The sequence below is a fragment of the Heterocephalus glaber genome, unplaced genomic scaffold (genome assembly GCF_053883595.1).
Source record: "Heterocephalus glaber isolate CG9 unplaced genomic scaffold, H.glaber_assembly_v1.0 deba00001538, whole genome shotgun sequence".
In the NCBI taxonomy this organism is placed as follows: domain Eukaryota; kingdom Metazoa; phylum Chordata; class Mammalia; order Rodentia; family Bathyergidae; genus Heterocephalus; species Heterocephalus glaber.
The window spans coordinates 26,883,339-26,903,439 of NW_028258333.1; the positions used below are offsets into that span (position 1 = coordinate 26,883,339).

Sequence of the window (20,101 nt, forward strand, 5' to 3'; positions counted from 1 at the left end):
CTACACATAGACATATAATTGTAAAGATTCCAGAAACTAAACAGAAGAACAAAGTTCACCAAGCAGTCAGAGAAAAGAAACAAATCACATACAAAGGAAAGCCCATCAGAATCACAGCAGACTTCTCAACACAAACCATCAAGGCAAGAAGAGCTTGGAGTGACATATTCCAAGCCCTGAAGGAAAACAGCCTCCAACCCAGATTGCTGTACCCTGCAAAACTATCTTTCAAAATTGATGGAGAAATAAGATACTTTCATGACAAAGAGCACCTTAGGAACTTCATAAATACCAAAGCAGCACTCCAAAGAATTTTACACAATATCCTAGGAACAGACATTGAGGATCACAACCCCAGGAAGCAAAGCAGAATGAACCCATCTGGCATGACAAGAAATTAAATGGAAAGGGGGAAAACCCAACAAAAAGAAAAAGTCATGGCAATGACAAGTCAATATGTGTCAGTTATAACCATCAATGTTAATGGTCCCAATTCACCAATCAAAAGAAATAGACTGGCAGAATGGGTCAAGAAGCAAAATCCAACAATATGCTGCATACAAGAAACACACTTCATTCAAAAGGAAACTCATAGACTGAAAGTTAAAGGGTCGAAAACAATACTCCATGCAACGGGAACCCAAAAAAAAGCAGGAGTAGCTATCCTCTTGGCAGATCAAGGAGATTTCAAACCAGTACTGATTAAGAGAGATGAAGAAGGACACTACATCCTTGGAAAGGGAACAACCCAACAGGAAGAGATGACAGTCATAAATATCTATACACCAAACACTAGTGCACCGAACTATATAAAACAAATACGAACGGACATGAAAAGTCATATATGCACTAATACAATTGTAGTGGGGGACTTCAACACCCCACTGTCTCAAATAGATAGATCAACTAGACAAAAAATAAGTAATGAAATACTAGAACTCAATCGAACTCTTGAACAAATGAACTTAACAGATGTTTACAGAGTCTTCCACAACACAAAATCAGAATCCACATTCTTCTCAGCTGCACATGGGTCATTCTCCAAAATAGACCACATACTCACACATAGAACATGTTTAAGTAAGTGCAAAGGAAGTGAAGTTATCCCCTGTATATTATCAGACCATAGAATGATGAAATTGGAGGTCCATAGCAAAAGAAACTCCAAAAATTTCGTAAACACGTGGAAATTGAACAACACACTTCTGAATAACCAGTGGGTCATTGAAGGAGAAATCAGACAGTTCCTTCAATTAAATGACAATGACAATACAACATATCAGAATCTATGGGACACAATGAAAGCAGTCTTACGTGGGGAATTCATAGCAGTGAATATGCATATTAGGAAAACAGAACGAGCCCAATTAAACAACCTGATGCTGAACCTCAAGCTTCTAGAAAAAGAAGAGCAGGACAACCCCAAAGCTCGTACAAGGCAGGAAATTATAAAAATCAGAGGAGAAATCAGTGCAATGGAGACTAAGAGAATGATACAAAAAAATCAATGAAGCCAGGAGTTGGTTCTTCGAAAGAATCAACAAAATTGACAAACCCTTAGCCAACCTTGTCAGAAAAAGGAAAGAAGAGGCCCAAATCCATGCAATTAGGAATGAAAAGGATGAAATTACAACAGACCCAGCAGAAATCCAGAGGATCATCAATACCCACTTCCAGAACCTATACGCCAATAAGATGGACAACACAGAAGAAATGGACAGATTCCTAGATACATATGAATTACCAAAGTTGAACCAAGAAGACCTAAAAATTCTGAACAACCCAATATCAACCAATGAAATTGAAAATGTAATTAAAATCTTATCAACTAAGAAAAGCCCAGGTCCTGATGGCTTCACTGCTGAATTCTACAAGACATTTAGAGAGGAACTGCTGCCACTACTGTTTAAACTCTTCAATGAAATTGAAAGGGAAGCAATACTCCCTAATTCATTCCTGAAAGCAAGCATCACCTTGATCCCCAAAGCAGAGAAAGACCCAACTGAAAAAGAGAACTATAGGCCAATCTCTCTAATGAACATAGATGCAAAAATCCTTAATAAGATAAAGGCAAACAGAATGCAGAAGATCATCAAGAAGATCATACACCCTGATCAAGTGGGATTCATCCCAGGGATGCAGGGATGGTTCAATATACGAAAATCAATCAATGCAATACACTATATCAATAGAGCCAAGGACAAAAACCATATGTTTATCTCCATAAATGCAGAAAAACCATTTGGCAAAATCCAACATGCATTTATGATAAAAACCCTGCAAAAAGTTGGAATAGATGGTCTCTACCTCAAATTGATAGAAGCCATCTATGAAAAACCAACAGCCAATATCATGCTAAATGGTCAAAAACTGAAATCCTTCACTCTAAAATCAGGAACAAGACAAGGATGTCCACTATCACCACTCTTCTTCAATATAGTTTTGGCAACATTAGCCATGGCAATTAGACAAGAGAAAGAAATAAAAGTAATAAAGATAAGAAATGAAGGAATCAAATTGTCATTATTTGCAAATGACATGATACTCTATATAGAAGACCCCAAGAACTGCACCAAAACTCTTCTAGACTTAATAACCAAATTCAGTCAAGTAGCTGGTTACAAGGTCAACACACAAAAATCAATAGCTTTCCTCTACACCAATGACAGACTCACTGAGAGAGAAATAGGGCAAATAATTCCTTTCACAATAGCATCCAAAAAACTGAAATACCTAGGAATCAACCTAACAAAAGAAATCAAAGACCTCTTCTCTGAAAACTATGGCACTCTGAAAAGAGAGATTGAAGATGATATCAGAAAATGGACAGACATCTGCTCCTGGGTAGGAAGGATTAATATAGTGAAAATGGTCATACTTCCAAAACTGCTCTATAGATTTAATGCAATTCCAATTGAGATCTCAGCAGCATACTTCATGGACCTTGAGAAAACACCCAAAAATTCATTTGGAACAAGAAGAGACCCAGAATAGCAAAAGCAATTCTAGGTAACAGAGACATGGCAGGGGGTATCACAATACCCAACCTGCAACTATACTACAAACCTACCGTGATAAAAACAGCATGGTACTGGCAAAGAAACGGATCTGATGATCAGTGGAACATATTAGAAGATGCAGAAACAATACCAGACACACCCAGCCATCTCATCTTCAATAAAGGAGCCAAACACCCTCACTGGAGGAACGGTAACCTCTTTAATAAATGGTGCTGGAAAAATTGGGCTTCAACTTGCCAAAGATTAAAGCTAGACCTATATCTCTCGCCATGCACTAAACTAAAATCAAAATGGATTAAAGATCTAAACATTAAAACAGAAACGCTAAACCAGTTGGAACATAGGTTAGGTAGAACCCTTGAAGACATCGGTGTAGAAAAAGATTTTATGAACAAAACCTCAGTTGCCCATGAACAAGCACAAACAATCAACAAGTAGGATCTCTTCTTATTAAAAGGCTTCTGCACAGCAAGAGAAACCACCAGCAGTGTGAAGAGACAACCCACAATGTGGGAAAAAACTTCACCTGCTCTTCCTCAGACAAAGGTCTACTATCTCGAATCTTTAAAGAACTTAAAGAGATCAGACCTCCCAAATTTAAAAACCCAATCCAAAAATGGGCATCTGAAAGGAACACACATTTCTCAGACAAAGAAATAGAAATAGCAAATAAATACATGAAAAAATTGTTAAGATCACTGGTCTTTGAAGAGATGCAAATGAAAACAATGCTGAGATTTCACCTCACACAAGAAAGAATGGCTTCTATCATGAAATCAACTGATAACAAATGCTGGCGGGGCTGTGGGGAAAGAGGACCCCTGCTTCACTGCTGGTGGGAGTGTATACTGGTGCAACCACTGTGGAAATCAGTATGGAGATACCTCAAAGAACTAGGACTGGAAGTCCCATTTGACCCCACTATTCCACTGCTGGATATCTTCTCCAAAGAATTAAAAGAATCATACCATAGTGACATATGTGCACCCACGTTCATAGCAGCACAGTTTGTAATAGCTAAAACTTGGAAACAGCCCAAATGCCCATCAACTGGAGACTGGATAAAGAAAATGTGGGTTTTTTATAAAATGGATTTCTACTCAGCCATAAAAAATGAGAAATTAGAGACATTTATAGCTAAGTGGATGCACATTGAGGTGATACTCAAGTGAAATAAATAGGACACACATGTATAAATACTGAATACTTTCTCTGGTGTGAGAAACTGAAAGTGTAAATAAGGACTAAATGTATAATAGGTAATGTGAAATAGGAAGAAAAGGGGCAAAGGGGAAGGAAGTGGGAGGGCTAGAGGAAAGGATAGAAGGGAATGGGATTAATATGAGAAAATGGAAAAATAGAAACCAAATCTTTGTAAATAGGGAGGACTGGAGGGGTTGAAGGGAGGGCTGGGCAAGGGTGAAAAATAAGAACCAAGAGAGACTATGTAAAGGTGCAAATTTCCAATGATGAATGTCATTCTATTGTATACCTAAAATGTACCAATGATTAGAATGAATAATCGATAAATGTAAAATAGGAACAAAAGGTCCAAAGGGGTAGGGGTAGTGGGAGGGGCAGGGGAAAGGAAAGAAGAGAAAGGAAAAAATGATGAGAAATGGAAATAAAGTCTTTGTGAATAGGGAAGGGTGGAGGGGGCGAAGGGAGGGCTAGGAATGGGGAAAAAATAAGAACCAAGATGCATTATATAAAGGTACAATTCCCAATGAGAAATGTAATTGTGTTGTATACCTACAGTGTACCAATAAAAGAATTTAATACAAAAAAAAAAAGAAAAAAAAAAGTAGTCCTTAAACAGACCATATTTGTAATACATATAACCTATGACCAGAATATATAAATAACTCTTACAGTTCATTAATAGACAACCCAATTAAAAAGTAGACACAAGTAGATTATAGCCTGTACAGCACAAGGAAAGGTGTACAACACTAGAATCAGAAAAACACTAAGAAGTACAATAAGAAGATTGTATCATACACCCATTAGGGAGATTAAGTTAAAAGTTTTAAAGGAACAAATGTCAGCTTAGGTGTGAACCAGTTAGAACTTTCTAATACTGCTAATGTGACTGTAAAATGATCAAACCATTTTGGAAAACAATATAGAAATTTCTTGTATTACTGTTAAGAACCTTTTTTTTCCATATTTGTTCTCTGCTTTTACTTCCTTGACTGAGAAATGTCTGTTCATTTCAGATGCCCGTTTTTGAATTGGACTTTGAATTTGGGGGGTCTGATTTTTTTCAATTCTTTATATATTCTAGATAGTAGTCCTTTGTCTGAGGTACAGCTGCTAAAAATTTTTTCCCATATTGTAGGTTTTCTGTTACCTCTGTTGGTGGTTTCTTTTGCAGTGCAGAAGCTTTTTAATAAGATGAGATCCCAGTTGTTGATTCTTTCTGCTACTTCCTGTGCCACTGAGATTTTGTTCATGAAGTCTTTTCCTATGCCAATGTCTTCAAGAGTTCTACCTAACTTATCTTCCAGCAAGTTTAGTGTTTCTATCTTAATATTTAGATTTTTAATCCACTTTGATCTTAGTTTAGTGCATGGTGGTAGGTATGGGTCTAGTTTCTATCTTTAGCAGGTTGAAATCCAGTTTTTCCAACACCATTTATTGAACAGGCTATCTTTTCTCCAATGAGGATGATTGGCCTCTTTGTCAAAGATGAGGTGGCTGAGTATGTCTGGAGTTGTTTCTGCATCTTCTAATCTATTCCACTGATCCTCAGGTCTGTTCCTTTGCCAGTATCATGCTGATTTTATCACAGTAGTTTGTAATATAGTTTCAAGTTGGGGATTGTGATACCCCCAGCTATGTCTCTGTTGCTTAGAATTGCTTTAGCTATTCTTGGTCTCTTATGGTTCCAAATGAGTTTTTGGATTATTTTCTCTAGTTCTGTGAAGTATAATGTTGGAATTTGAATTGGCATTGCATTGAATCTATATAGTAGTTTTGGAAGTATGGCCATTTTCACTATATTGGTTCTTCCTACCCAGGAGCAAGGGATGTCTTTCCATTTTCTTGTATCCTCTTCCATCTCTTTTTTCAGAGTGCTGTAGTTTTCAGTGTAGAGGTCTTTTGATCCCTTTGTTAGATTGATTCCTAGATATTTCACTTTTTTGGATGCTATTGTAAAAGGAATTGTTTCCCTAATTTCTCCCTCAGTGAGTCTGTACAAGAAGGCTATTTTTTTTTGAGTGTTGACCTTCAACATCACTAGTCATTTGAGAGATGCAGATGAAAACAACACTGAGATTCCACCTCACCCCACAAAGAATCGCTGCTTTCAAGAAGTCAACAAATAACAAATGCCGGTAGGGTTGTGGGAAGAAAGGAACCCTTCTCCATTGTTGGTGGGAGTGCAGACTGGTGCAACCACTGTGGAAGTCAGTATGGAGATACCTCAAAGAACTAGGACTGGAGGTCCCATTTGACCCAGCTATTTCCCTTCTGGGTATCTTCCCAAAATAATTAAAAGAATCATACCATAGTGATATCTACGCACCCATGTTCATAGTGGCATAATTTGTAATAGCTAAAGCATGGAAACAGCCCAAGTGCCCATCAACTGGAAACTGGGTAAAGAAAATATGGGTTTTTTATAAAATGGAGCACTACTCAGCCATAAAGCATGAAAAACGAGTCATTTATAGCTAAATGGATGCATATTAGGCCATACTCTTAAATGAAATAAATAGGACACACATGTGTAAATACCAAATAGTTTCACTAGTGTGAGAAACTGATAGTGTAAACAAGGGTTAAAATGATTAAAATGAATAATTGATAATTTAAAATAGGAAAAAAGGTCCAAAGATGAAAGAGTGAAGGGAGGGGAAGGGGAAAGGAAAAGAGGGAAAGGAAAAACTATGAGAAAAGAAAAAAAAATGGAAATGAAATCTATGTAAATAGGGAAGGGCAGAGGGGGTGAAGGGTGCACAGGTAATGGGGAAAAATATAAAAACCAAAATATATCATGTACAGGTACAAACACCCAATGATAAATGTAAATGAATTGTATACCTAAAAATGTACCAATAAAAGAACTAAAAAAAAAAAAGAACCAACAGTTCTGTTCTTAAGTTTTTAAGAGAAATGAAAACACATGTTCACAATAGACTTGTACATACAGGTTGACTGTCCCTTATCTGAAATTCTTGGAACCGGAAGTGTTTCAGATTTTGGTTTGAAATCCACTTGATCTGCAAAGAGGACAGCTACTCCTACTTTTTTTTTTGGCTCCTGTCACATGATATTGTTTTCCACCCTGTAACTTTCAGTCTATGAGTTTGTTTTTTAATTAAATTTCTTGTATGCAGCATATTGTTGGATCTTGCTTCTTGACCCATTCTGCCAGCCTATTTCTTTTGATTGCTGAATTCAGACTATTAACATTTATGGTTATAAGTGATGATGTGTATCATTGCCATGATTTTTTTTGTGTTGGTTTCTCCTCCTTTGCATTTAATTACTTGTCATGTCCAATGGATTCATTCTGCTGGGCTTCCTGTGGTTGTGATCCTTGTTGTCTTTTCCTAGGATATTGTCTAAAAAATTTTGGAGTGCTGGTTTAGTATTCATGAAGTTCCTCAGGTGCTATTTGTCATGAAAGTATCTCATTTCTCTGTCAATTTTGAAAGATAGTTTTGCAAGGTACATCAATCTGGGTTAGAGTCTGTTTTCCTTTAGGGCTTGAAATATGTCACTCCAAGCTCTTCTTGCCTTGATGGTTTGCGTTGAGAAGTCTGCTGTGATTCGTTTGGGCTTTCCTTTGTAGGTGATTTGTTTTTTTTCTCTAACTGCTTGTAGAACTTTGTCCTTCTGTTGGGCTTCTGGAATCTTAACAATTACATGTGTGTGTGTAGATTTTTTTTGATCAAGGCTATTTGGAGTCTTATATGCCTCATTTATGTGTATGTCAAGTTCTTTTCCCCTGCTTGGGAAGTTTTCTGCCATCACTTCTGTGAACAGTTTTTTTATGTCATCTGCACTCTCTCCTGGTTTTGTTTGTTTGTTTGTTTTTCTTGGTACCAGGGATCAAACTCAGGTCCTTGTGCTTGCACAGCAGGTGGTGAAACCACTGAGCTAAATCCCTGGCCCATCTCTCCTGTTTTTTCATTGACTCTGATTGGACTTATGGTATCCTTCTTTGCATTGTCTTGCAGCTGCTGGATTGATGTCTCATGGTCCCTTAGTATTTTAAAGAAATATTTCTCTTCCTGGTCACTAATTGCAATTTTATCTTCTATATCTGAAATTCTGTCCTCACATTGGCTCATTCTTCTGCATAAACTTTCAGTGGAGTTTTTAATTTCCTGGAACTCTGTTTGCATCTGTTTTATGGATTCTATTTTTTTTATGTTGGGATTCCATCATGTTTCTCAGCTCCTCTATTTTTTTATGTGTCCTCTCTATTTTTATTAATCATGTCTTACACTATGGGCACAATCTCTGCTGTTATCTGAGAAATTATTTCTGATTTCATTTTTTCCAGATCCTCTTTGTTGCCAGTGCAGGGAGTCCAGGTGGTTGTGTATCAGATTGCTCCATCTCATTTCTCTTTGGGATTGCCTTAGGTGATCTGGAAGTCTGGTTTTGAGATTTGCTTACATGTCTTCTCATTTCAACAAATGCAGCCTGCTCTGCCTTTGTTGAGGCAACTTTTTTGCTCACCTAGTGGTTTTTAATTCTCAGCAAGTCACAGAGCTTCCTTTTCTCTGCTTCTCACCAGTACACTAATTCCTGGGTTCAGGAAGGTGGCATTCTGGATCCCTGAGCTGACCTGTTGTCTGGGTGGGCTTCTGGCAGGGCCCTGTGTACACTTGGAATGGTATCTAGTTGTGCCACAGGATAAGGCCCCTGTGTAGCTGTTATCTGGTAGTGCCTTTGGGTGGTAGCTGTGCACCCCAGTTCCTGTTCTGTGAGCAAGCTTCTGGCTAGGGTCTCACTCACTTACTGATTGTATTGGGGTGAACCTCTGACTGTTGCTTGTGTGCCTGTGCAGCTCTTTTCTAGGTGGGCCCTTGGCTTGGGCCAGTGTGCCCCAGCCTCTGGGGTTAGGGTAGAGCCCTGGCTGGGCTCTGGTTGCAGCCATGCCACTCTTGTCCACACCACTGCTCCTTCAACTAAGGTGGTCTGGTGTGCCTTAATTGCAAAGATTTTCTTTACTTTTCCAGTGGGCTTTAATTTTCATTAATGGGCCTCAGAGAGGCTCTCTTTCTGTTGTTCACTTCTACTCTATCTTCTCAAGCTCAGAACAATGTCCTTTATGACCCCTGCAACTCTGCACTATGGATCCAGGTAATGGCTCAGCGGGGGTGGGGGTGGGGTGTTGGCACCCTTGTGGCTCACCTCCTCGGCACTCTGGAGCAGTGGTATGGCAGCCCAAGAGGCTCCACTTAGCTTCTTTTTAATTCTAACCTTACTAGCTACTATGTTCTCTTTTTCCCCCACTATCCAGACCTCAGTTCATGAACTTAATTCTTTCCATAATTCTAGTTGCAAACCTAATCGGATGAGAACAGAATCCAATTCAATAGCTAGGTTCAATGTTGATCTTATGGAGAAATTTGATTTGGTTCTCATCAAATTTGGTTTATGACAAGAATCATGTAAAGAACTGAGTCCATGAACTGAGGTGCCACTGCATTTTTTTTTTCTGGAAAAACAACAGATTTGTTAAATCAGCCTTTTGCTCTGATTTTTATTATAGATTTGACTAAAAGCAGCCTACAATATCAATGTCACAGCCTGAACATTGTCTCTGCCAAATTACTTAGTCTACTACTCTTTGTCTCCCACAAAGTCTGAGGACATGAGCAAAATAAAGACAAATTTTGTGCCAAGGTATAACACACATAGTCTCCAGTCCAAATTTCAATGGAGTTCTTATTCTCAACTGACCCTGGCCTTTATGATCTGCATTCCTGTCAGTATTCTAGTCTTCTGAGCTCTGACCAGAATCTTGATCACTCTGCTTATAACATTCTAAGGTTTCTCTAACTAGCATCTCTAAATCTCACTAAATTCCTCCTGTAAACCAGTTCCAAAGGCTTCTGGACCACGCAATTAAATATGGTCACAGTAATGACCCCATTTCTCTGATAACCATTTTCCCATCACTGGGACAGAATACCCAACACCTGCAACTTCAGGGAGAAGAGGTTTATTTGGGTTCATGGTTTCAGTTCATTATCAGCTAGATCAAGGCAGAAACAGGATGGCAGAGAAGTATGACAGAGGAAACAGTGTCCAACCCATGATACCCAGGAAGCAGAGAGAGAGGGAGGATCCAGCAACAAGAATATAATCTTCCAGGCCACTCCCCAGTTATTCACTCCTTCCTACCAAGTCCACTTTTGAACCTGAGACTTTTGAGGAACATTTTAGATCTAAACTCTAACAGCAAGTCCCAAAATCTTCAGAAGCCACATATTCCATGTTCTATAGCTGCAAAGATGAAATGGGAAGTAAGCAAGAAATATCTGCTTATGTTGTGTCCTTGAGATTTCAATGTTTTATTTATGTTGCCAATAGGCCTAATTTTTCTATCTAATCACCTTCATACTGTACTTGCATATCTGCAGAATGCTTTATGACTTACCAAAAAAGGATCTTAAAAAAGGAGAATTATACAAACATTGATGTTGGAAAGACATGAAGGAAATGATGTTGAATGTTTTGATTTCAGGCAAATCCAGCAAAATATGCATGAGTTTGAGAGTCAGTGGGGACATCATGAAAAAAATTACAAAGCACTGACTATTGACTCATAAAAAAAAAATCCTGCTGGTACAAGAGATCAACCACATTACAGGTTGTGGAATAATGTCTCTTTAATGCAAAATGCTTCTATAAGGAAAAGTATATCTCAGTATAATAAACAGAAATCATATATGAGGGATGTGTTAAAACAAAAAATAAATACCCTATGCAGGAAACAAGTATATGAAATGGTTTGAAAATTAGATTGGAGTAAGCTTTCAGTCATATCCAGATAAACTTAAAACTGAAGGCAAAATTTATGAATGTAATCAAGGTGAGAAGTTTATTAGTAATCATTATTCCTCTGCTTCACCACTTCAAAGAATTCCTCCTTGTGTCAACAACAAAGTCTCTAACAAATATAAGAAAATTTTTATGCATCCCTCATTGCTTATTCAACATCAGAAACACATATTAGAGAAAAACTTCACAAATGTAGTGCCTGTAGGAAGGCTTTCAAACCTTACTATTCATCAGAGAATTCACTCTGGTCAGAAACCTTACAAATGTAATGAATGTGGTAAAGCCTTCACCCAGTTTGCAAATATTACTAGACATCAGAGAATCCACACCAGAGAGAATCCATGAAATATACTGTTTCTGGCAAGGGTTGTAGTCAAAACTCAAATATTACAAGTCATAAGAAAATTCATACTGGGGAGAAACTTTACAGATATAATGAATGTGGCAAAGCATTTTCTCAGCATTCAAGCCTTACTCAAGACAATCCACACTGGAGAGAAGCCTTACAAATGTAATGAATGTTGACAAGTGCTTTAACAGCATCTAAAAGAATCACTAACTACCAGAGAATTCATACTGGGGAGAAATCATATAAATGTAATTTGTGCAACAAGGTATGCAGTCAGAATTAAAACCAGGTCATATATCAGAGAATTCATACTGGAGAGAAACAAATGTAATGAATGTGGTAAATACAAATGTAATGAGTGTGGTAAAGCCTTTATGGAACATTCAAGCCTTACTCAACATAAGAGAATCCACAGTAGAGAGAAGCCTTACAAATGTAAAGAATGTGGCAAAGCCTTTAACTACTTGTCCTCTCACCTTGTCCTGTATCAGACAATTCATATAAGAGAGAAAACTTACCAATATATCGAGTGTGGCAATTGAGTGATGGTTACCCTCTGATTTAAAAAAAAATGGTGCTCCATAACAGATAAATTAAAAGTTAATCTTAATTTTGAAAACTACAGATATCAACTATCAAAACATTAACCATAAGAACCAGTATAGAGTGTGTATGTATAGGATTTCTATTTTACCACTGAAATTGCATTTCAGTACCATTTTATTTAGAATGTATCATAACTCTCATTTAATTTTTTTGAGATTGAAAATTTTTTATTTGATATGTAAATTAAATTGAATAAAGAAATGATAATAAAAATTAAAGAGATAAGGAGAAAAACTGGAGAAACAAAAGAAGAGAAGATTAGAAGCAAGGCTGAAAGACAGGAAGATTACCCAAGCTTTGGGAAACTGGTGAAGAACACAGGAGAGAAAGAAAGATGGAAAAAACAAAAGCAAGAACTAAAGAAAACAAAACCAAAAAAACTAAAAACAATGTCCACACTCATGAAAAAACAAAAAGAATCAAGAAAAAAGAAAAAAGGCAAAGAGAGAAAATGAGATTTCTCTGTGGTTTCAAGCCAATGCTTATCTTTTGAGGTCTACAGTTTTGAGGTAGTGTCCAATTCAGGGTGTGTGTCCACTGTCACTAGGAGACAAAAAGGCATACAGAGCCTGTATGCTGGATGATCCCAGCAAGCCTGCAGTAGGATTAGGGCAGAGTGCTGATTCTGATGTTTTCAACTTCACAGAAGTTCAGGCTGATCCTGGCCTCTGATTGTGGGGTTGGAGCCTGAACTGTTCAGCCCACAACACTCTGGGTGTCTCTTGCTGGTCTGACCTTGGCTCCCTGAGCCTAAATACCACCTGTGGTTGTACCTCACCCAGTCAGGGGAAGCCCCGACAGAAAGTCAAGCCACAGCGGCTCTGAGGTTCAGTCAATCCCTCCCTAAAAGGGTGTCTGGTCAAGTAGTCTCTCCAGGGTACGCTTGGACTGGAGTCACTCACCAGCTCTTGTAATTCACAGCATTCACTACTCCATTCCACTGGTGTATTTCTCCATGGAGGCCTCTGGAGTCACCCACCTTCACTGAGTCTCTGCAGATTTGAGCCTCCTCTCCAACAGCATGAGCTAGGAGTCTGGATGAAAGTGCAGTTCACTACCTCCTTTTTTGGCACTGAAGTCTGTCTCTTCACTTTCCCTGTGGGCTCCAATTCTTCTTCAGATCCTTTCTAGATCCCAGGGATCCACCTCCCTCCTTTTCTTACCACAAGTTGTTATATTCCAGTGTTAGGTTTCTGAATCTCAGAGAGGCTGATTTGCTGCTGTTTACTACTCCATCATCTTCCCAGAAGTACAGAAATTTCTGAAAAAAAATAGAGCTGTGACATTTAAATATAACCACATAAAAGTCATCATTTTGTGACACTATCACTGAATCACTGAATTACAAAGCCTTTCTCTGAGTAGATTCAGTTCTTTAATCTTCATGAAGCTTCATGATACTGTACCATGAATCTTACATTGAAAGTAAAGACATTTCTTCATTTGTGTTATTATAAAATAAGCCAGGAAGAACCCAACACACACTATAATACAAAGGCAGCTTATTTTCCTGAATGTCTACTCCATGTTATCTAAAAATAACTTATTTCCATCCATCATTCTAGACCTGAATTAACTTGAGATAGACTGGAAAGACTACGGAACTGAGAGTTGAAACACTTGCATACCGAACCTAGCTTTGTGCCCTAGCTAGCTGTGTCACTTGAGGAAGTCACTTAATCTCCCTTTGACTCATTTCTACATCTATAGAATAAGGAGAATATTTCTTTATTGTCTGTTTTGCATGAAAAAAACTAATTTAAAGAATATGCTATTAATTATTTAAGAATATTTTCCATTTCATTTGTCCTTCCACACTTCCATTATCAAATAATCACAGGATGTAATAAGGAAAATGTTATTTCTGTCTTTGACAAGAGCATAATTGACTAGGATAACAGTCATGTATACAAATAATTAAACAATTCTATCACTGGGGCCCAAGTACTGTAGAAAAAACAGAGCAGTTAGAATGGTTAGAAAGGCTGTGAAGAAAGTGTGCAGATTATTATGGCCTTGAAAATGACTGTTATAATTTTGCATAATCTCTCTTTCTCTCTACCTACCACTACTTTAATAGTTGGTCTTTTTCATGATTCATTAAAAATCTGTGTTCCATCCAATCATGACCTTAAATAACATTTCCCTCTGATTAGATAGCAGCAATCCAGTTGCCAAAATGAAAGCAAGGGTTCATCTTTCTTTGGATGTGCAAGTGCATCCAAAAGATAGCAGTGAAATATGGAAGTAGCACAAGATATGAATAGAAACAACTGAAGCCATCCAAAGACCCTAGAGTATCCATCTTTTATAACAAAATTCTACTTTCAGAAGTCTGCAGATGTCCTGTGGCTTTTCAGCTTCCTCTTGCTTAAAAATTCTTTAATTTTTCTTTGTGCATATTCTAAGCCTGTAAGAACATATATTGACACCCTTAGAACCATAGCGGCCAAGGATCTTTGACATAGCCTCACACTGCAGCCAGCCTCTCCTGACACAACCATAAATATGCTGTGCAACCAAGCTCTCAGCACCCAAAGTAAGCCAAGGAAGCTGTTTTGTCCACATTAGAAGCTGGATCAGGTAGTCTTGGTGTGAATACATTTACAAGCTGGTGCAACAGTTTGATAAAATGAATGGAATAAAATTGTAAACACATGAACAATAGAAACCTCCAAAGGGATCTTAAATAAAATTAGAATTACTTTTTCATGTTGTAAAGTCCTCAAGCTGACAAGAGTTTGTTGAAAGTGAATATACTTGCATTGCTTGCAAAGGTATGGAAGACAATGCTTTAGAAAGTAATTTATTTACATCTCTAAAGAACTTGAAAATGTTCATACTATTGGGCACATGGGGATACAGTCCTAGTTATAGAAAAATGTGTAAAGATGATTATTTCAGGATTGTTTCTGGTACTGCACATCTATTATTATACAATAGATTCATCAAGTGGGACCGGGGATTTAGCTCAGTGGTTTTGCTTCCTGCTGCGCAAGCACAAGGACCCAAGTTCGATCCTCGGTACCAAAAAAAAAAAAAAATAGATTCATCAGGCAAAGCTTAGCAAAAGGCATATGCAACATTAGAAAATATTTATTTTATTATATTAAAGAATCAACAGACAATACAAAGTTAAATAAATAGTTGGATTTTAGGCAAAAACCATGATTTTTAAATGAATGAAAAAGATTGGTACAAAATATACCAAAAATTCTGAGTGCTTGGAGTTGAACAAAATAAATAGGCTGACATCTATTTTAATTTTTATTACAGATATGTTCCATGTTTTCTTCAATGAGTTTCAGAAAAAGAACTGCATGTGTTCTATGCAAAAACTCAAGATGAGCTGTTTAGGCCTGGTGTTTGACCCACAGACAGCCATAGAAATCAGTGATCGATGTGAGCCAACACAAAATCCAAAAGGATGTCAACAAAGTGATGCATTAAGGGAGGCACAGTGATATAAAACAGAAAAGTTAGATTCCCAGAATGTATGAGTAATAACAATATAATTGCAGAGAAAATGCCATTAGAAATAAATGCATCTGATTTTCAAAATAACCAGCATGATAGGTGAATTCAGAGTGTCTCTACTAATGAACCTTAATTTAACCAACAGACTAATTCAAAAAATCTTTATTAAGGCCCTTATATAATCTATGTCCTTTCTTTGTGCCTGGAAACAAAGATAAGTATGACATTATCCCTGTCTCCAAGATACTTAGGAGAATATAGTTCAGTACTATGGCTTTATAATTCATTTCCCTTCCAAAACATGACTAAAAATAAGAAATTTTTAAATATTTCATTTGGACTAGTGGAAAGTAAAGAAAATTAAATTCTAAAAAACTTGACTTGTGAAAGAGATAAAAATTTGGAGTCAGCCATGTTAAGATGAAAGTTCAATAATTCACATTGATATTCCACAGCTGCTAATACCAAAATAGGTTAGAGGAAGAGGCCAGCTTACCAGAAGTGAATCAAGTGACCACAATTATTGTTTAGAGCCCACTTCAGTTAGAGCAGTGGAAATGTCACTAATAAATGGTACACAAAGAACAGAGCATATGATCTCTTCCCCAAGAAGCTTACTGGAGAAATAAATTTGGAAACTCTAATTGGCAACAAAAGTGGGGAAACACTAATTTAGAAAATAAAACACGTGAAAAAAACAGTTAAACAAAGTTTTTCTACATTCCACTTGTCCAGTAAGTCCAAATGGAAAAAATAGAGGGGTGAAGAAGGCACCACATGGAACAAGGAGCTGAGAAGAGATTTAGAGTTAATCGATCCAGGTAAGGACCAGGTATTAGTGTTTTTAAGAAAACTCTCCCAAGTGATTTTGGTGGTTATCCAGTGTTGAGAATGCCTCGCTAAAGGAAGCATATGCCTGAATAATGGAAGATGATGAACCTGAAATACATTACAGATTTTCTTGTTAAGAAAAATATTTAAATGTTGAGAAATACCTTTAAATGTTATAATTAATTTGGTTCATTAGACTGAACTCCTTGAAAGCCAAGATTTTGTCTCTATTCACTTCAGTGTGAACATAATACTAAGTTAACATTTCCTGAATGAATATGATACATAACATTTAAAAATCTCTTAGGCACTTTGGCCAATAGATAAGATGATAATAATGTTTAAAGGAGGTTATTTCAATGTTATAACAGAAGGATGGAGAAACACAAAGGCTAATATCATTCCAGTACTCCCTCATATCAAGTACTTCACATATAGTATTGCACTCACAATCAGTGCAAATTGTACTTGTCCTGAATGAGAGAATTGAGGTTAAAATCCCTCAATACTGAGCAGCAAATCTGGATTTGAAAAATAATGTTGTGGGTCTTCTTGATAAATGTCAAAATGTATATGAGCAAGCACCATATGAACTAACAAAGTCTCAAATTTCAGAATGGAGTTCCAGCTTTGTAGCTGCTCTAATGGTGCAGAAATGACATGTGATTTAATTAAGAGATTTACCTGACTACAAGATTAGGGCTCTTAAGAGTAATCAGACAGGTGGATCAACATCTGGTGTTTCTGGAAAATAATCCCTATTGCTTTGACTCTTCTCACATAGGATTCTATTATAAATACAATAGAAAAGGAAACACGGCCCATTACATTTTGTTTTGGAACAGGACATGTAATTGCTTTATAATTTAGGTGAAATCTTTGACTATCTATTGTTTCTCTGTTTACAGTTAAGTAAATCTTTTTCTTTCATCCTTTTGGAGAGTATCTGAAAAGAGATATTTCCACTCTAAATTATATTATATATTATCTAGAATAGCAGGCTATACAACAATTGAAATAAGAAATTAATAAATCAAAGAGGATTTCTTATACTTATGTATTAAACATTACAATTAGCCTTAAAAGGCTGTGCTGGACAGCATTTTGATGGAAACTATGAGAAAACTAGACAATTTAAGCAGTAAATTTGTTTGAATAGTGAAACCGAGGTCATTTTAGATAATATCCTCTACTCAAGGATAAGTAAAGGTCCTCAATTTAAAAAGAAAATTTCAACTACTCCAAGAAGGAAAGTGGGAAACTATCCTATAACCATTCAGCAATCTTGACATAAACAGACTAAGGACATTAATTGCTTTGTGACTCTTCAGATAACCAGAAATTGAATCTCTTGATAAGCTCTGTGCTTAAGTATAATCACAGCCAATCAACTTGAACAACAGTTGGAAATATATCGCTAAATGAAAACATAGCTAAAATCCTTCTGTACTGAAAATCCTTCAACTTTGCAACTTCACCTATAAAAATCACACAACATGCAGAGATTTTCAATTTTTCTTCTTTTTATATGAATAGTTATTTCTTGAAAACCTTGAATTTACTGTTAGAATTCTCTCTCAGGCAACTTTCTGTTTCTCTGTCTCTGTCTCTCTGTCTCTCTGTCTCTCTTTCTGTCTCTGAAACATTCACTCGCTTACTAACTGGTTTGCTCATAGATTTTAAAGTTATAAAACTTTCAATATCCTTTCTTACCTATTCCTCCTCCTTCAGATTCATGTATAGTTGTTCTGAAAACAACACGATTTGTATTGGGAATACAAGTTGCAATGTTCTAGCTGTGAGCTTTGCATTTGGTTTGGACTGTGCATTGGTGATATCCATCAAAGCTTCTGGATTGTTCTGGAATTAAGGAAATAGCACTATCCATTTCCTTGAGCTATCATTTTAAGAAGGTTACCCCTCTGGCAGATCTTCCTCATTGCCTGAAAGGGTGCCTTGGAGTTTAGAAGGTTCTCTCTAAATTAGATACCAGATGGAGGCTTTTGAACAGGCCAACCTCAGACGCCTGCTCTGAAAAAGATAAATGTCTTGGGCAGAGATGCCTAAGTAAAGCTCAGAAGTCTTTCTTACTGGGGACCTGGGCTGTCAACTTATGGAATAACTTTACATTCCATTACTACCTATTTTCATTCCCTAAGTTTCTCATCTCTATGCTCTCTTTTATTCTACATTTTAAGATGAAAAGTCAAAGGGAAGTGAATGGTCGTGGGTGCCGCTCCCAACAGCTGAGTGCCAGTGGGAGCCGGGGCTGTGGTGGCTCCAGACTGAGCCCAAGTGTCAAGTTCAAGCCCAGAAATGCCTTATGTGGATCACTAGAATCAAATTTGTGGTTTTCTAGATATTGAAGAAAATTAAAGCCGTGGGAAATTTTTTCTATGATACTTCATACTGGATACCAGAGAAGATAGTTTTGTGTGTGCACGGATAATCCACAGAACCTACCTTCTGGATCATCATGCTTATTAAACTTACCTACATTTCAAAGGTTAGAGATGCAACTAAGCTAAGGCCGAAAGCTGAGTTCTGTTTTGTTATGAATGCAGGAATGAGGAAATGCTTACTACAAGCCAGTGATCAGCAAGACATGGTGGAATGGATGAATGTCTTGAACAAAGCTATAAAAATTAGAGTACCAAAGCAGTCAGACTCATAGCCTAAATCTGATAACCTAAATCATCAAGGTGAATGTGGGAAGAAACAAGTGTCTTGAACTGATATTGGCAGTGGCGTGCCCATCATTACCCCAATTCAGAAAGAAGAAGTCAATGAATGTAGTGAAAGTACTGATCAAAATAATTTGAAACTGTTACAAAGCCATCTTCCTGAGTTTACTCCTAAACCATCTCTCCAAACAGTGCAGGTATCAAAGCTGGATACTGTGTAAAACAAGCAGCAGTGATGAAAAACTGGAAAAGAAAATATTTTCAGTTGGATGAAAACACAATAGTCTTCTTCAGCTCTGATCTGGAAAAGGAACCTCTCCATGTAACACCACTTAAAGAAGTTCATAAAGTCCAGAATGTAAGCAAAGTGACATAATGATGAGGGACAGCCAGTTTAAAATGGTAACAACATCTTGAACTTTCTATGTGCACACTGATAGTCCTGAAGAGATGCACAGTTGGATTAAAGTGGTCTCTGGCACCCTTGTAGCACAGCGGGAACCTGTCAGATCAGCATCTTTTATGTGGCAGGCCAGAAGGCTGGCAAACCCTTGTATACAGAAGAGCATTCCACCTGCCCTTCAGAGTCCAAACACACTCCCCCTCTTCATTCTGCCAGTGCAGCAGCAGCCACCTCTCATTCCATAGCCTCTTGCAGCAATGCTCTGGTCTCAGGCTTTACCATGGAGACATAAGGATTTTACACTTCTTACCAAGGTCAAGCCAGGGAACTTCAAGGTCCAGACTCTTTCTCCAAGAGAGTCAGCTTCCAAAGTGACTGAACAAGCTATACTAAAGCCCCAAAATGGCCCTTGGGATAAAGATCATGACCCGGTGGACTTGGATAATGCAAGCCTTCCAGTCAGCGATGTGTAAGCTGGAAGCATGTAGGGGCCCAATTGCACCTTCTATCCTTCAGTGCCTTTTCATGAGGTTTCTAGCCAAATATGGTAAAGGTTGAAGTGATTACATATACAAATATATATATATATATATATATATATAAAGCTTTCACTTAGATATACTCTTTTTTTATATATTTTCATTTTTTATTTTCTCTTCATAAAACATTAATGCTATAAAAATGGGACTGATGATAT

General features: G+C 37.2%; 1 pseudogene; it reads left to right on the forward strand.

The window, feature by feature from the left end:
• The first annotated feature begins 18,633 nt into the window (after positions 1–18,633).
• LOC101724423 (pleckstrin homology domain-containing family A member 1-like) lies at positions 18,634–19,877 on the forward strand (annotated as a pseudogene).
• The last annotated feature ends 224 nt before the right edge of the window (positions 19,878–20,101 follow it).